At 45.3% G+C, this 16,894-nt stretch overlaps 1 protein-coding gene across 4 annotated transcripts in view; it reads right to left on the bottom strand.

Moving 5' to 3' along the window:
• Positions 1 to 16,894, bottom strand: part of LOC146209231 (cytochrome b5 reductase 4) — a 264,229-nt gene that overhangs the window by 124,690 nt on the left and 122,645 nt on the right. For 2 of the 4 annotated variants that reach the window (XM_084597629.1, XM_084597660.1), the window contains exon 3: positions 1,994 to 2,033. The exons of the other annotated variants lie outside the window; for them this stretch is intronic. The gene's annotated coding sequence lies outside the window, so the exon portion shown is untranslated. The remainder of the gene's footprint in view (positions 1 to 1,993; positions 2,034 to 16,894) is intronic. 4 annotated transcript variants of the gene reach the window in all.

The following is a 16,894-nucleotide window of genomic DNA, read 5'->3' as shown; positions in this document are numbered from 1 at the left end:
CATAGGTGAGTACAGGTAAGATGCAACTGTTATATACTTTCCTCTTTAGCGATACCGGTAAGCTGCTAGACATAATCTGCGAGTGCTTGCCAAATGCGCTCCATCCCAATCTTATTCTTCTTGTTATTTCCTTTTCATGGTCCGGATCTGCGGTTACTACCTGTCCTAAGTAGACATATTCGCCTACTACTTCCAGTACTTCGCTACCTAATGTAAACTGCTGTTCCTTCCCGAGGCTGTTGAACATTACCTTAGTCTTCTGCATATTGATTTTCAAGCCTACCTTTCTACCTTTCCTGTCTAGATCATCAATCATTATTTGTAGTTCATCTCCCGAGTTGCTTAGCAAGGCAATGTCATCAGCAAGTCGCAGATTACTGAGGTATTCTCCATCTACCCTTATCCCTAACTGCTCCCATTCCAAGTCTCTGAATACTTCCTCTAAGCAAGCTGTGAATAGTACTGGGGAGATTGTGTCTCCTTGCCGAACACCTTTCTTTATGGGAATTTTGTTACTTTCTTTATGCAGAACTATGGTTGCTGTGCAGCCACTGTATATATCTTCCAGCACTTTCACTTACGGCTTGTCTACCCCCTGATTTCGCAATGCCTGCATCACCGCCGAGGTTTCAACTGAGTCAAATGCTTTTTCGTAATCAATGAATGCTATGTATAAGGGCTGGTTATATTCCGAGCATTTTTCTATCACCTGAATGATGGTATGGATATGATCGATAGTAGAGTACCGTTTCCGAAACCCTGCTTGATCCTTTGCTTGATTGAAGTCTAAGGTTGTCCTGATTCTATTAGCGATTACCTTAGTAAATACCTTAGACGTAAATAGATTATAATTGATTTTATTTCCTTTCCTATTTCGGTTCTGGCTTCAACTTCCTAGTGATGGCTGTGGCGTCGAACTCAAGTCTAGGTAAAGTGAGGGGTGAAGAAAAAGCGATATAATCCTTCCTCTGTCGTTTGAACTCAGTGCAACGATAAACTCTCAAAAACAGGAATCACAACAAATGAACAGTGCGGGACCTAGACATGACTGTGACGTCACAGCCATTGCCTGACTGCTGAAACTGAAACAGAAGCTGGGAAAACAAAATTCAATTGTAAATTATTTAGCGATCGTAGGAAAAAACTGCGCGGTCACCAAGATAGAGGAATCACTTACGCATCATCAACAACAAGAAAAATGCCACCAAAATTTGGTGCCTACACTCTAAGAAGAGCAGTGAGAATCCGTAAACCAGTGCTGGCTACACTGAAGCAAACGACTGGCGCAGAACATATGCGCCCTGAGAAATGGACTTAAATGCGTGTCGTCTTACTAGAAAGCTAGCGTACTTAGTACTAAGCTCACGAGCGAATTGGTTATATTCAAATTAGATTAGATAACAATTTCGGTCAAATTCCGACGAAGTCTAATTTCAATAGTTCAGGGCGAAACTTTGGAGGTGGCCGACCCCAATTTAGAGGCTGCCACTGAAATGGCCATACTCGAATAGGTTCGATACGAATTTTCGTACAATTCTGAATAGGTCAAAATGTGGGTGTCCTGGAGCCAAATTTCGGCGCTGACCCACCTCGATTTGTAGGTCACTACTAAATTGGCTATACCCGAAACAAGTGACACACCGATATTGGCCATTTTGGGAGACCAAGGGGCCAAATGTCAACGTGGGCCATCTCAATTTGGAGGTCTCCATTGAACTATGTCATACTCGAATTAGGTTCGACAACAATTTTGGTCAAATTCTGACGTGGTCAAATTTTGGGGACCCAGACGGCCAAATTTTGCGGTTGGCCCTTCCAAATTTAGAGGCCACCATCGAACTGGCTATACTCTAATTAGGTATGATACTAAATTAAGTAATATTACATTAATTATCTATGCAATGGAATATTGACAGTTCGTCCATGCCGCTCATAAGCCAGGAAAGGTTTTGCCTTCAATAAGTGAAAATACACAGTAGGCAACTAAACTCACGTGTGCTTCTCGACACTGGACAGCGGGGCCTCCTACCTACCTGAAAAAGACAGAAGAACCATTTGAAACAGGCTGCTGCAGCTGCTGTGAATGGCGTTAAGCAACCGCAGAACACTGACTATACACCGTAATTGCAGGCGTCTAAATGCAGCATCAAACTAATTACAGTCCCCCTACTACACGAGGATCAATAGAGCGCTCGAGCTACAACGAGACTCCGAAAGCAGAGACTACGCATGTCAGAAAAATGAAATAGATGTGCCGGCATCAGAGGCCGATTTGGCAATAGAAATGCATTGACAGCTATTTTTGCGCGGAAAAAGAACACAAAAGAAGAGAAACGGTGAGAGGAGCGAGAAGGTGGGTGGGAGTACTTGACGGGACACTCAGGAGCGCGCTCCCACTAATGAAGCAGCTGCAGAATCTTCAGCTTCCGAAAATGGTAACCGAAGTCGCCGAGTAGAATAGATGTTGCGCGCCAATGGCACGGCTCTCTAACACGCGCTCAGGAATTTAATTTCGCCGAATCCGGGTACACTCCGCAGCAGGCGACGCGGTTTTCATTCGGCGAGGCATTACAGAGGTGAAGAAGCCACACGGCTGGAATTTTGGAGCGCGGCTGCACTCAGCGCTGGTGTGTGCGAATAAGAATCGGAAACAATGCCTCTTGCACGCAGATGTGCCGTCCTGTCGCTGCATTCGTGCACGTCGCTGCAACAGGATACTGCAATAAGTGAATCTTGTTAGCTAAGACAGATGAACAGGCTTGTTGGACATTCATCGTGACGTTGGTTGTTTTTTTTGTGTTTTGTTTTTTTCGCCGCATGTATATATTGACATGCCTTCATATAGCACTTGTTGAAAGTCAGCGCTTTTGCCGTGTTTCCTTCCTCGTCCGTGACTTAGTTGCGCTATTTTATCACGTTGAATCTTGTTAGCCGTTCCGTACCAAAGACGATTGCAACAAACTTCGAAATTACTCTTGGCACAGAGGCGCCGGAAACGCAATTACTTCCACTTTATTGCTTGCTTCATGAAGATGGAGCTGCATTCGTTGAACAGGCGATGAAATACAGATAGCCAACAATACTTCATCACCATCATCATCATCATCCGCCTGACTATACCCACTGCAGGGCGAAGGCCTCTCCCACATGTCTCCAATTAACCCGGTTCTGAGCTAGCTGTATCCGCTTGACCCCCGCGAACTTCTTAACCTCGTCCGACCACCTAACTTTCTGCCGCCCCCTGCTACGCTTTCCTTCCCTTGGAATTCCGTTTGTTACCCTAAGCGACCATCGGTTATCCTCTCTTCGCACTACATGTCCTGCCCATGCCCATTTCTTCTTCTTAATTTTCACTAGAATGTCAGTAACTTGAGTTATTTCTCTGACCCAACCTGCACGCTTCCTATCCAACAATACTTAGCGACTTGATACGCGTAAATACCATATAAAGAATAAATCTGTCTTTATACACAATATCAGTAAGTGCCACGTTGTTACAAATGTCAGAAAAAATACGAACTACGTAACTACTACCATCAGACGTTAAAAAAATTTGAGCATCATAATTTTAACCAAACAAAAAAAAAACAATACAGCAAAGTAAATGCAAAAACATTAGGGGACACTTAAACGGAATGACGCGATAGCGCTTCACACACACGGACGATGTTTTCTCTTTTATTTATTTTTATTTTTTTTTACGCCGACACTTAGCATGAGTAAATATAGACTTTCCATTCTGAGCAGTTTGACACCATCGAACGAATTTTTCATTTTTAGATTATTTCAATCAAATAACCGAAGAAATGCACGTTGTAAATTTTCTTAATTAGCATCGTCAAGCATTGCATTTTCATTCCGAGCCTTCTGACAGCTTTGAATCCCATTTCCATTTTCTTTTTAATTTTTCCATTTCTTTAATCCATCAGTTAAACAATTAATATTAATTATTTCAATAACTCGTCATCGCCTATAACACTCGAATCAATCCGCAATCATTTAAACCACAAGTTACCATGATACATTTTTTTTTTTTTTTTTTTTTTTTTTACGTATCCTTCGACAATATTTCCGACACGCAGTGCCGACTATTACGCCGAGGACTTTTCAACCTAACGAACTATATGAGCTATCGTTAAAAACGCAGTTCAATGCCCGAAGGGCTTCAGGAGGCGAGGTATGGTCAAGCCCAGTGTTCGTGTCAGCTCGGGCGGCTTATACGCCCAAGTGGTCGCATATGGGCGCTAACGATATCACTAACCGAACAGTTAGGCTCAGACGTGTCTTTGGTCGCTGGTTTGCTTTCGATAACACGGCTGCACCACGTATACCTGGAGAATTATATCACCTTGCGCCGTAAACGTGTAACTAATGTACAGCTGTTGACGGCACCCCGCCGTCGCATGCGATGCGGTACGCGGTTATATCGCTGGCAAAAAAGAAAGGGGTCGTCCGTGAGGTACACATGAAATTCACTTTTGCTTCTTTCACTGCCCGAGATCGTCAATAGCAGAACGAAGGCACAGTTACAGCGCCAAAGAAGGCTCACGTCAGTAGGGGATCTGTTCCACCCACCGCTATAAAACGCTCTCTTCTCCTGCTCCTCCCCGTCGACGTCAACTCGTAATGCACGGCCCATATACGCGAGTCTGCGGAGGCGTGATCGATTGTGTCGACGACCTCGGAGAGTGGTGAAACACCACGGGAAGAAACAAAGAGAGGGACAGAGATAAAGTGAAAAACAAAGGGTAACAAACGTGATAGGTGACAGTCCAGGCCTAACTCATAAGCCCCCCCCCCCCCCCAAAAAAAAAAAAAAAATAATAATAAAGGAGCAGAAGAGACAAGACCGCAAGCGACATCCTTGCCAGAGCCACGCACACGCAGAAACGCTCACACACGTAGGAATTCGAAGCGAACAGAAAAGAGAAGATTGAAGCTGTCAGCGGCCTTCCGCAACACTCATCTCTGGAGACCTCGGCAGCGGCAGGCGCTATATATAGGAGCCGAGAGGTGATAATACAGGCCGCGGAGTGAGGCAGTAAAACCAACCTGTGAGACAAGCGCAGTACCAGTGGAAATAATAATAATAAAAAAAAGAGTCGGACCGAGAACACTGACGCAACAAAAAGCCCCATCCAAGGACCTTGGATGCACCTGAGACACAGAAGAGATGGCAGAAGTGCACGGGAGTAGGCGTATACGTAGGCACAGAGGAATCCGCGCGAAGACGGAGCAATACCTGCCTAGCTCGCCAGGCAAAGGAGACAGGCGCCAGAAGGAAAGCGTAAGCGGGGAAGAAGTATTTTTTTTTTTTTTGACAGCCAACACTATAGTGCCAATTCATCACTAAAGAGGTTTATTACTTTCAGGCGGCCAAAATAAAGCTGGGACTTTCTTAATTTCCTTCCTTCATTATGGATTCCTTTGCTGCATTCCGTCCGTTCATTTAATGTCTTGTCAGACTTTTTTTTAGACTTTTTATAATTTTATTTATATCTAAAAAGATGCATTAAACATGCAGATCGGGAAGCGCGTGATCAAGAGAGAGTGAAGCGTTATGAGCGAGCTTGAACACCCCCGCCTCCGGCGAAATTACGCACGACCGTGCGCGCAGTGGTGGCGGTAATCGACTTCCCGCCAGAGTGCGCGCTCATGTGCGGCTTCCCTTCTCCTCCCCCTTTCTCGTTTTTACTAGCCCTCGATAAGCCCCAGCAGGGCCACGCCTTTCCCGTGTCGTCGTCACAGAGTGACGGGCAACGGCGCACCGTTCAATATGGATGAACGCTAACCAGCCAAGCATCCGATGCTCGCTAGTTTGGAAGGCGGTGTGATACAGACACCCCTCCGGGCACGCTGCGCCGTCGCCTTAACGAACTGCTGGGCGGCACGCATCGCCTCCCCATGCGGGTTAGCATCACGGAGGCCGAACCGACATATTCATAACAGCCGCTACAGTATAGCCTCTCGCCATTCCCTTTCCACCTTCAGTCATATCCGCCTTCATGCTTTCGCACTGCACAGCGTCTATGCTGCCGCCGACGGCGCAACCGAGAAGCGGGTTTGATATCACACGTTTATGCCTGCAGAAACGTCGGACACCAAAACGCAAGTCGGTACTATTACAGCCCTTTATTTTAACTGTCAGGCTATAAAAATCGCGAAACAAAACTTGCCCGAATAATACGGGGGCAAAGGCATAACTGAGACAATGTAACGCACTGTCGATTAAAAAAAAAAAAAAAAAAAAAAACAGAGCGAAATAACTACGTTGCACAGGCACTGGGCGATTACGGGAGGAGTTTCCCCAAATTAGGGCTATATATAGTAACAGAGGAAAGATGGAACGAATGACGAGTCGTAGTCTGTCGCCAAACAATACCCGTATTTCCAAGTTTCCTTTCAGATTAATAATAATCGGCGCAGCGCTCACCGAAAAGCGGCACTAACATCACCACCTCAATTTACGTGTACGTAAACGAGCATGATTTTGAGCATTCACCATTCGCTGAAGCGCACAAAGAACGGGGACTGAAGAAAGGTTTCATAACTATTCTTCGCTTAGCTTATTGCTTTTCCATGACCATTATCTGGCGCTCCCAAAACGAAAACGCGGGCTTATACACATGCGCTCTGAAATTTCCGAGGTTCCCTTTCTGGGGAATAATTTGTGTCTTCAGGAATATCCTTTTGTTCTCCCCACAAACCGACATTCGATCGCGCTGCGTTTTATTCTGTAATCCCCGACGAACGCGGTTGGTGCTTTTTTTTTTTCTTTTTCTTTTCATTTTTTTTTTTTTTTTTTTCAAATACGCAGCAATGGGAAAGCAAGCTGAGCCAGAAGATAAGCTCCACTGTCGTCGACGGAACATTACCCATCCGTGAAAATAAAAGCGGGCGCCAAAATCTACGGATTGCTGCGAAGTCGTATTTTGCAATCGGAGGCCCGATTTTATTAGAGAGAATACCTCGAACTCGCAAGGTTTTGTAATCACAGAAGTCTGCACTCAACATTTTCTTCCCGATTTTTTTTTTTCAAACACTGATTAATGTGCATAAAGCAGACTAATCAGATGTCTTTAGTTACGTTGTACACAGTATTATTATGCACCGCCGCATGAGTTCATTACAAGACAGCACATGTGAAAATCTAATCAGACACACAAGAGTCTGCCCTATCAGGAGTAGATTACATAGTTTTGGTATGTTTCCTTTACTGAAGAAAATTTCGCACGCTAAAAATAAAACACGAATTTAACAGAATAATGAAGGAGCGTTCATGATTTTCGAAAAGTGCGTAATAAATAAAAAAAAATATTTACCAACATGCTTTAGGGCGTATAACCTGACCTGTCTTGTGTATGCCCGACACGTTTCTTGAAACAGAATTATCACTGTCACGCCTAAAAAAAAAAATAATAATAATAATATCTTTGTTCAGACAGGCGCTTCGAAGGACAGGTTTTCAAACACCTGTATTCCAGTAAGGACAGATCATACCTTAGGAAAAAGCCGAGTTTATACGAAAGACAAGTTGAATAAAGCGGACGCCATAACGGAACTCACGAAACGTTTCCGAAAGGCAGTTTACAAACCATGCAAAGCATACATGAAGAACGATACAATAAATACGAACAATGAGTAAGTGCGAAAAAAAAAAAATCGATCGGCTGGACGATTACGAGAAAAAGGACGGGCCCCTCGCTGTAAGGCCTGCCTAAACAATACTTGCGCAGACAGTTCCAAATCGATACCGAAAACCAAACAAATGAACACGCGCGTTATAAGTCATTCTCGGATGGGGCCGCTTCGGGAGGAGAAAGCAAGGCAGGCTGCGCGGAAACAACAGTGTGACGACATCGGCTGGCCGCCAAACTCGGACTCGCCGGAAAGCGCTGCGCAAAGAACGGAGAAGCATCCTTCGCAGTGTCGCCTTCCCTCACAAGCGGGCGACTTGAAAGAAAAAAAACAACGCCCCTCAATCTCTTCTTACGTTAACCAGGAAAGCTACGCCCTGCGGCAACGTTTCTAAATGTCCGAACTGGAAGACTGAGACAGCGATTCCGAGAAAGTCAGCGGGATCTGCAGAGTAGAGGCCATCAGCGTCGCGGGGAATTAAATCCTCGCATCCCCGAAGGTGTTAGAGTTGCTGCTACTCCCGTGCTTCGCAGGGCTTCAGAATCGGGATTGCAGTGACTGCGAAGGAGGCCGTGTGCGCTACACGGTTTCGCCACTCGCTGCGGAGGGCGAACCGAGAGAAGGCGCGGGGACAGCGACAAGTGTTAGAGCGCTTACGCCATGCGGGCGAAAGCGGATGCGTTCGTTGTCGAATTGGCGGCAATCGGGTTAGGGCTTTCTGAAAGAATAGCGCGATGTGGCGATGCTGACAATGGCGCCGTCGTCGTATTAGTGTTAAACTAAAGTCAGATACAACTGATATATTTCCTGCAGAAGATAATTCAATGACGTCGTCGCTACGTACGGGATCGTGTGATCAATCCCTCGGCAACGAAGACAACCCTATTAAGGCCAACTATTGGTATAAGCGCCTCGCAGAGAACACAGCGCGCTATCTGTCTTTTTCCTTGCGTTCAAGTTTCACGCACTTATTGACGATAGCGGGACTTTGTTTATACTGACGCTGTAAGAAAGAAGCACAATAGCGACATAGCTGTAGCTCCGGGAGGGAGCGGAAAGAATTGAAGTATCTCCCGTCTCTCTCTCTCTCCCTCTTCTGGTGATAACTAAAAACGACTTATGCTGTTGCAAGTGTTTTCAGGTTGTGATATATCGTCTGCAATGCGCACTAGTTCAAAGCTAAACTCTCTAATGGGAGAAGAGGGTGATGAAGGCGGACTTTTGATGCCCACTTGCCGTTAGTACCAGAGCGTTGATCATATATACCAGTTCGGAAACTGAATTTCAAAACGTCAGCCGTTATAGAATGCACTTTCCGGGATGGATGATCGATGAATGGATGGAATATAGGAGCGTCCCCTTTGAAACCGGGTGGTAGCAGTAGCTATCATGCTCATTTTTCTCTCTATATCTTAATTATTGATTTAGATTGGTTAACTAAACCGTCATTCCATTTATTAAATTTTTGTTTCTACATTGCTAACATTATGTCACTTCTCTGCTTTTAAGCCACCAATCTTCCAGTCGTTTTTTGCTAGCTTCCACCGCCGGTTTATTCACCCGGCCACTGGTATCTCTAAACCCCAGAGCTTCAGGAACAGTTACTGCGCCTGCATCAACTTCCAGATGGATACCATTACATTCGAGTATAATATGGTTAATTGTTTCACTGGAGTTACTACATACAGCACATGCGTCATCTTCATTGTTAAATTTCTTTTTGTAGCTGCGTGTTCTAAGGCACCCTGATCTTGCTTCAAAAAGTAGGGCACTGCCTCTTGAGTTATCAAAGAAAGCTTCCTTTCATCTGCATTTTCCACTTTCGGTATAATTCCACACTGTTTCTTTTCCATCAAATTTATCCAATTTTTACCTTCTGTGTTTTTCTTTATTTCTCTGTCCTTGTGACTAGCATACTTACTAGTTAGTTTCCTAGTTCTTTTCCTCCACTGTGAGTCAACGCTTTTTAAGTACAGGTATTTAAATACTTTAGCTGCCCATCTGCTACTGTCCAATTTCCTCAGGCGTTCCTCATATAATATTTTACTCTGAGCTTCCCGTACTTCGAAAGATGCCCAGCCCATATCTCCCTGTACCGCCTCATTTGTAGTTTTGCCGCGGGCACCTAGTGCTAATCGTCCAACGGATAACTGATTTATTTCTAATGTCGACTGTACCTCTGATTTTAGGCACAAAACCGCATTTCCGAAAGTAAGTCCGGGCACCATAATTCCTTTCCAAGTACCCCTCAAAACCTCATACCTATTGTATCCCCGCAATGCCTTATGCTTCATTATCCCGGCATTCATTCGCCCTTTGGCCTTAAGTGATTGCTCATGCTTTCCAGTGTATGCCAATCCTTCGTTTACCCATACCCCCCCGATATTTATATTCTGCTACTCTAGGTATTTCATGGCCTTGTATTTTAAGACCCTGATCAGTTGAGCCGTTGAAAATCGTCAGACCCGACTTAACTGCGCTGAAACTGAACAGCGGTACACATTATGGTATTAGTGATTAACCGAGTAGCAAATTTAAGTGCATGTAGCGGGCAATAAGGGGAGGGAAGCCAATGACGTTGTCGCGCCGTATACCCTCTGAGGCGGAGTTGTGTCCACCCAATCAATTTCCTGTTTTGGTCGGCTGTTAGATTGCACATTGTAGTTTCCTGCTAACGGCCCAGAAAACGGTTTTCTTAAGTATCAAATAGAACAACACAACAAAGAGACAAACCGAGACCAAAACCCGGTTAGTAGCCCGGTATGATTCTGAGGCTGCAGCAGGAATGGGGTCGCAGACATCAGTAGAAATTGCGTGCTTGCGTGCTTAATGGCTGAAGCGCCTACTATATACAAGAAATACCTAAGATCTCTTAATAAAAGCCTCGAAATTTGTCCTGCACGGGGGAAGCGGGCAATAGCGTGCGATGAGCGTCCGTGACACCGAAAACGCACTCCTGCCGAGAGAAATTACCTGCACTAAGGCTGCACAAGTGCCAACCTTAAAATCAATTTGCATAAGAATGCGTTGCCACGTGCGCCACAAATTTGGGCAAAAAGACGCACAGAAGCGTGCACAGGAAATGCTTTATCAAAACATGTGAATATATAAAATTAAAAAGAACACACACCAGAGTTACCATTTAACGTTACACCTATAAGTGTTCTTTCTAAAAAACGGCGTTGTAAACTGAAGTTGAGCCCTTTCAGTTATACTCCACCTTTCTACCCTCAGGTGAAATACCGGTAAGATAAAACTGTCATATGTCCCTCTCTTGATGGGCTAAGTCAACAGCTACTCATAACTTCAAGACGCCTACCAAATGCGCTCAAACCCCTATTGCTATCCACATAGTTATTTCCCGTTCGTGATCCGGATCTGCGCTCACTACCTGTCATATATCCTTACCGCTTCAGATGTTTCGCTGCCTACTGTGTATATAGATTCATGCTCACTTCTTGGAAGACTGTCTAACACTCTACGTTAGATTCATTTTCGCGAATTTTTAGACAAAAGTTTATCTTACATTATCGAGGCCCTCGATCATGTTGTTCGAATCGTAATCCTTAAGGTCACCCAATGAGAAAAGCTTGTACACATGGGAAAGCCGGCAGGCGCCAGACAGCACTGCTCTGTAAAAGCCACGGTCACCAACACCGTATAAAGTTTCCCACCGTAATCCTACAATCTGAATCATTCCATTCTGTCGTGGAACACGCACCATTCCACGAAGAAAAAACTCGATCGCGGCAAACCATCAGTGAGTACAAAGCAAACGCGCTATCCAGCGTTCGTGAACGACAATACATGCACATCTGAGAGGGCAGCGACAAACGAGTAATCGCGTGCACTTAACTATCGCTCGCCCGGAATAAAAGACGAAACAACACAGGGCAAGCGGACAGGGCCGCTCGACAAGACATCCGACGCAGACTCGCATTCGACGTCCCTTTCGCCAATTCCCGCTGTCCTGCGTATACACAAAAGCGGCCCAGCTGAGCTTGTTTCTCGCGCAGCGTCAGGCTTTTTACGCCGCACTCTTTCGACACGACGCGATGCGCCTTTCGCGTAATGGATGCCTCTCCAGGGCTCATCAAAGATTCACGAACAGCCATTTAGGCCTCGGCGGACGACGTAAAGAGCCTCCGGAGCCGCCATCCGTTCGAGGCGACCATTACAGGGCGCAACGTCGCCGAGGAGTGCAGCAGCACAGCTAGTTCTATAGCGTTAACGAGAGAGCCTGTTTCACTGAGACGGGGATATGGCACTAAGAGCTACTCGGTCGCCTCTTCGAGTACAGGGGGTGTCGTGCAGTTCGCGGACAGACAAATCTTGTTAGGGCGTCTGTCTATAGCTATACACGGCGAAATCCTTGTGTTCGCCTCCTTTTACGCTACATTTCTCTGCCGCCGCGCTCAGTGCCGGCTTAAGACAAAACAAGAAAGAGAAAAAGCTAAAAGCCTGGACCAGCTCAGAACACCCCTATACACAGTCGCCGTTACCTATAAGGGGACGAATTCATCTTGATTTCCACGGAGGCGTCTCTGTCTAATGGGGAGAAATGTAGCTTCCACCGAGCTAAGCGGCAGCGTACTCCAACACGCGGATAGTATGCACGCGCCCCAAGAACGCAAGTAATGAGAAGGAGCGAAAAAAAAATAAAAAATAAAAGAGAACAACAAGACAGCCGCGAGGCGCTTTTCATGACAAAACAAAATTCTTTTACGTTTACGCGCTCTTCGGGCCCCAAACAAGCCTGCGAGCTCAAAGCGAATCGGCAAAAAAAAAAAAAAAAAAAAAAAAATGAAAACCCCACTTTGCTATTCTTCTCTTCCTCCACTACCTTTTATTCCTACCTAGTGCCACTCTGTCTCTCCTCTTTGCCAAGCTGGCCATACGTACAGAAACATGCTAATTTACGACCCCCCTTACGGTAAAAGGCGACATTTGCAGCTCATCGTGACACAAGTTCGTGCGACGCAGCAAGCGGAAAACACGAGGTTATAAGCATTTCGTTGTATTTAAGGATGCATGGTAATGGTTGGTTTGTGGGGTTTAACGTCCCAAAGCGACTCAGGATATGAAAGAAGAGGCAGCTGGCATGGCAGGGCACTGATTCTACGATTGCTCGATTATTACGCATGACACCAGAAATTTGGGAAAAGCTACCAACCCGAGCAGCTAATTTGAGGTGGGAGGGTGGAAAAGGAGTCAACCTTCCAGTGCTCTTGGATGCCTTACGCGCTTTAAGCACGCTACTACTATGCCACGCAGGAACATTTACACGGCTTGACTAAACGGAGCTTTGTAAGTGGGTGGACACTTAGGTTAGTTATTGCGTTATACCCTTTAGGGTGGAGTTTAAGTGTCCCCCATATTTTTATTTTTGTTTGTTTGTTTGGGAGGGTTCATCTTGAAAATTTGAAAACCTACAAATGCAACAGCGGCCCGCCGGGGGGGGGGGGGGGGGGGGGGTAGAGGGGAGAGAGGTTAGGGCGCTCTAATACTCCTGCGCACAAGGATGCGGGTTCGAATCACGGCCTCGGTGGCCGCTCTACGGTGGAGAAAAACTAGGCGCCCATATGCTGTGCTAGAAGAACGGAAATGTGAACTAGTTAGTGAATTTCAAAATCAAAAATCAGCGCCGCTACTTGAGACAAACAGAGGAAGAGAATAACGGACAAGCGCTTGTCCGTTATTCTCTTCCTCTGTTTGCCTCAAGTCGCGGCGATGGTTTTTGATTTTGATATGCTGTGCTATGTCAATGCACGTTAGAGAACTGAAAGTGGTCGACATTTTTGCAGCCCTCCATTACGGCGTCTCTCATAGCCTGAGTCGCTTTAGGATGTTAAACGCCATAAACCAAACCAGATCAAATACAACGGCGATCAATAAAAGCATTGCCACACAAAAACAATGCTAAATGAAAATGAATGTGTTCACTGTAAATCAGCGCAAACTGTGGTTGTTGTTTTTTCTTAACGTTCATATTGCCGGCAAGACTATTAGCTAATCTCGCATGCACCACAAAGCGGCTTGTCTCCTTTTGCTTGCGTGAAGCTGTGTGCGCCATATATGCGGATAATGTATAAAACCACTTCTTCGCACTGTTCCCGGTATGTATACATGACCTCCATTCCTCTATCATGGGCTTTACTGCACGTAGCTTATTTACTTTCTTAGTAGATTTGGTCTGTCATTTCCCTCTCAGCATATTTCAAATGCGCTACCATTCATTTCTTTATTTCTTTTCATTACCTTAAAAGTACTTGTTAAGGTAAGGGGTGAAGCCAGACAAGGTGTGAGGCATTAATAAAAGAAACGTCACACAATACGCGCGGCCAATGTTTCGCGCAACCTTGCATAACAGGCGATGACGGCGAAGTGGTGGGGAAGGTCCTCCCGGTTAGCTGCTGTTTTCGGACCTAACGGCGTTGAAAATGTGTTGGTGCGGGCGCGTGCAATTGAAATTTGGAGAGGGGGTGGCCGGTGCGGTATAGTGAACGCCACAGCAGTCACCGCGAGCGTCGCCACTCGGGCAGAAGCGATCATTAGGAAGAACGTCTTGATGATGTTGGGTAGTTGGATAGTTAATTGTGCCAATGGCGTAAGAAAGATGGAAAGCCGACTCGAAGGACAGGGACTACGACTTTGAAAGAAACAAGTACGGCCGCAGCTGCGCCGGGACTGCATACGTTACGATCCCGTAGCGGCGCGAGCACACACTCATTGTTTTTTGTTTTTTTTTTATGCATGGTATTTATTACACGCGGTTGTGCACAAGAGGGGATTTACAGATGGACAATTTACAAAGCACTCAGCCTTAAAGGGCAACTCCGGAGGTTCTTTCACATTCGAGTATTCTAGTAAAAATTATACCATAGGTTCTCCTCTACATCCTGACACATTCTGCAAAATTTGGGCGCCGTATAATAATCCGTTCACGTGCAACACAGCTTTAAAATATGCCGTTTTCATGGCCTAAGATGAGAGTATTTCTGCGGGCAACACTGAGTTTATGACGTCACAAACAGTATACCGCCGTTACTGTCCACTTCCCGCGTTATTACGAAACTGTGACGCTTATATTGGACTATACCTCAGACATTTTATGCAGTGCGTCATGATTTCCATACTTTATTTTCACCATCCAGCGCACGTACGAGTGTTTTTCTAATACTGAGTGTGACGTCACCATTTCGTCAACTGGGACGTCGTTTCTGGCCGTGAAAGAAGTTTCGGTTTCGATTCGCTGTTTTTCTTTTTTAAAAATACTTCTAATTGGAAGTTCGGAAAACGACCTTTTTGTGTTGCAGTCAGGAGATGCCGAGGAATGTAATTCAACTAAAAACACAAAATGATGAAAAAACCACCGGAGCTGCCCTTTAAAGATCGCCGCAGATCAACTCGCGTGTTCAACAGTCCCTCTCCTCCGCTGCCATGTGACCACCTTCATGAAATTCCATCCATGCGCAGTGAATACAGGGCTGTCGCACTTCCCTTTTAAGGTCTCCAAATTTTATAATGTGATACCACAGCCATTCCCAGTCATCGATTCCGCCCATCTCTGCGCGAAGCCTGGCACTGAAACAATAGCCTCGAACGGAAGGCGAAATGAAACACGATGCGATGCGCTCGTGCACATACATCGCATGCGGGTAACAATAAAATAAATTGGCTGCATATATATTTTTTTTCTGCAGCCATCGTTGGTCATTTTTACTTGCTCGATTTTTTCTGTGCCGTGATCTTGTAGCACGCGAATCTGTTGTCTCAGTCTCTCAAAGGCCGCCGCGGCTAGGAACCCAGCAAAATATTACACTCGGACTGTATTTGTGCGGCGGCTTAATTTTTCTTATATCGTGCGCGATGTTGCCGGTTATTGGTGCAACTACATATCCAGGTTGGAGTGCTGTTAGCACACTTAGAGAACCGCTGTAATGATGCTCCTCCAGACGCTCTCATGCATTATTTTCTTTTTCTACAGCAGAAAAGAGACACACAAAGGTGAAAATAAATGCACACCAAGGTACAAAGCCTTACTGATTAATTTTGTTTTTAATTCCCCTTATACACTATACTTTCGACGTGCATTGCTTTTTCTGGGTAGTCTCCAAAAATGTTTATGCAATCTGTATATATATATTTTTAAATAGAAAGTAATTTCTACCTTTTGAGTTCAACTGGTGCACCGTGTTCAATGCAATGAATCATTCAGTTTTTCTATTGGAAGCAGGCGCTCTTTGGCCGTGGCCCAAGGAAGCCCTCTTGTGAGGCCAGCATCAGTACCCAGACATCTAAGCGAACTCAACTGCCGCAAGCTGGATAACCCGCAGATATCACACAGAATTTAAAACTGAAGACACCACTAATTTTCGCTAGTGTTTATTGTGAAAAAGAAAAAGAGTGAAAAATAAAGCACGAACAAAAAAAAAAAAAACAAACACTCGCATTCCTCGTCCTTCCTGATAGGACACTCCAATTTAAAATGAACACTTTTTTCTAATTTTACTGCACCGCACGGCCACGCAAAGATAAACGTGAAAACGAATCCAAGGGTGACGCTACTAGTAGAATGCAATGAAATAAAGAACGGGAAGGACTTTCGCTCGCTGAATTCAGAAACAGAAAACAGAGAGAAGATTGAAAAAACTACAGCATACGCGATTTATTTGGCCTATGAAACACAAACGAAGAAAAGCTCGCGTTCACTGCATCCAGAATGAGACCCCGTGGCCACTTTCACCATCTGGTCATCGTGGGGAGAAAGTTCGGAATGAAATCGGGTCAGTCCCTGGTTAAGGCTAGAAGACTGTCGAATATTTCCGTTCCGCGCTGGTCGGGAAAGAAAACTCGAGACCGCGTCGCCATCTCAAATATGGAAGCCGCTTCTGAAGCCAGAGGAGGCCATGTTTATGTTTTGCTTGACAGATATCAGAACGCTCCTATTTAAGATTCCGTCCGAATGAGCGAATGCAGAACGATAAGAGAAGCTCTTATCTGCGCGCGAAAGCAAACACCTCACTTTCTGGCTGACTGATAAGAAGCCGCAGTCTACACCTTCGACGACGCCAAAGTGACAACCAAGGCGACTTTATTTCGAGCATGGAAGGCGTCAAGAGACCACACTGCTTGCGTCTTTCCAATCAACTTGACGCGCGCAGAGTCCGCTCAAGGAGACAGTCCCTGCTGACTTCATACAGAATATTTGCCAGTCGCGCGTCTTCCAAAAGAAATCAAGGCGTACTAAGGAGAC

The sequence above is a fragment of the Amblyomma maculatum genome, chromosome 1 (genome assembly GCF_055883805.1).
Source record: "Amblyomma maculatum isolate TAMU_Amacu chromosome 1, ASM5588380v1, whole genome shotgun sequence".
NCBI classification, from domain to species: Eukaryota; Metazoa; Arthropoda; class Arachnida; order Ixodida; family Ixodidae; genus Amblyomma; species Amblyomma maculatum.
Note: the sequence above shows the minus strand (reverse complement) of the source record. Positions and strands in the feature narration are given on the sequence as shown.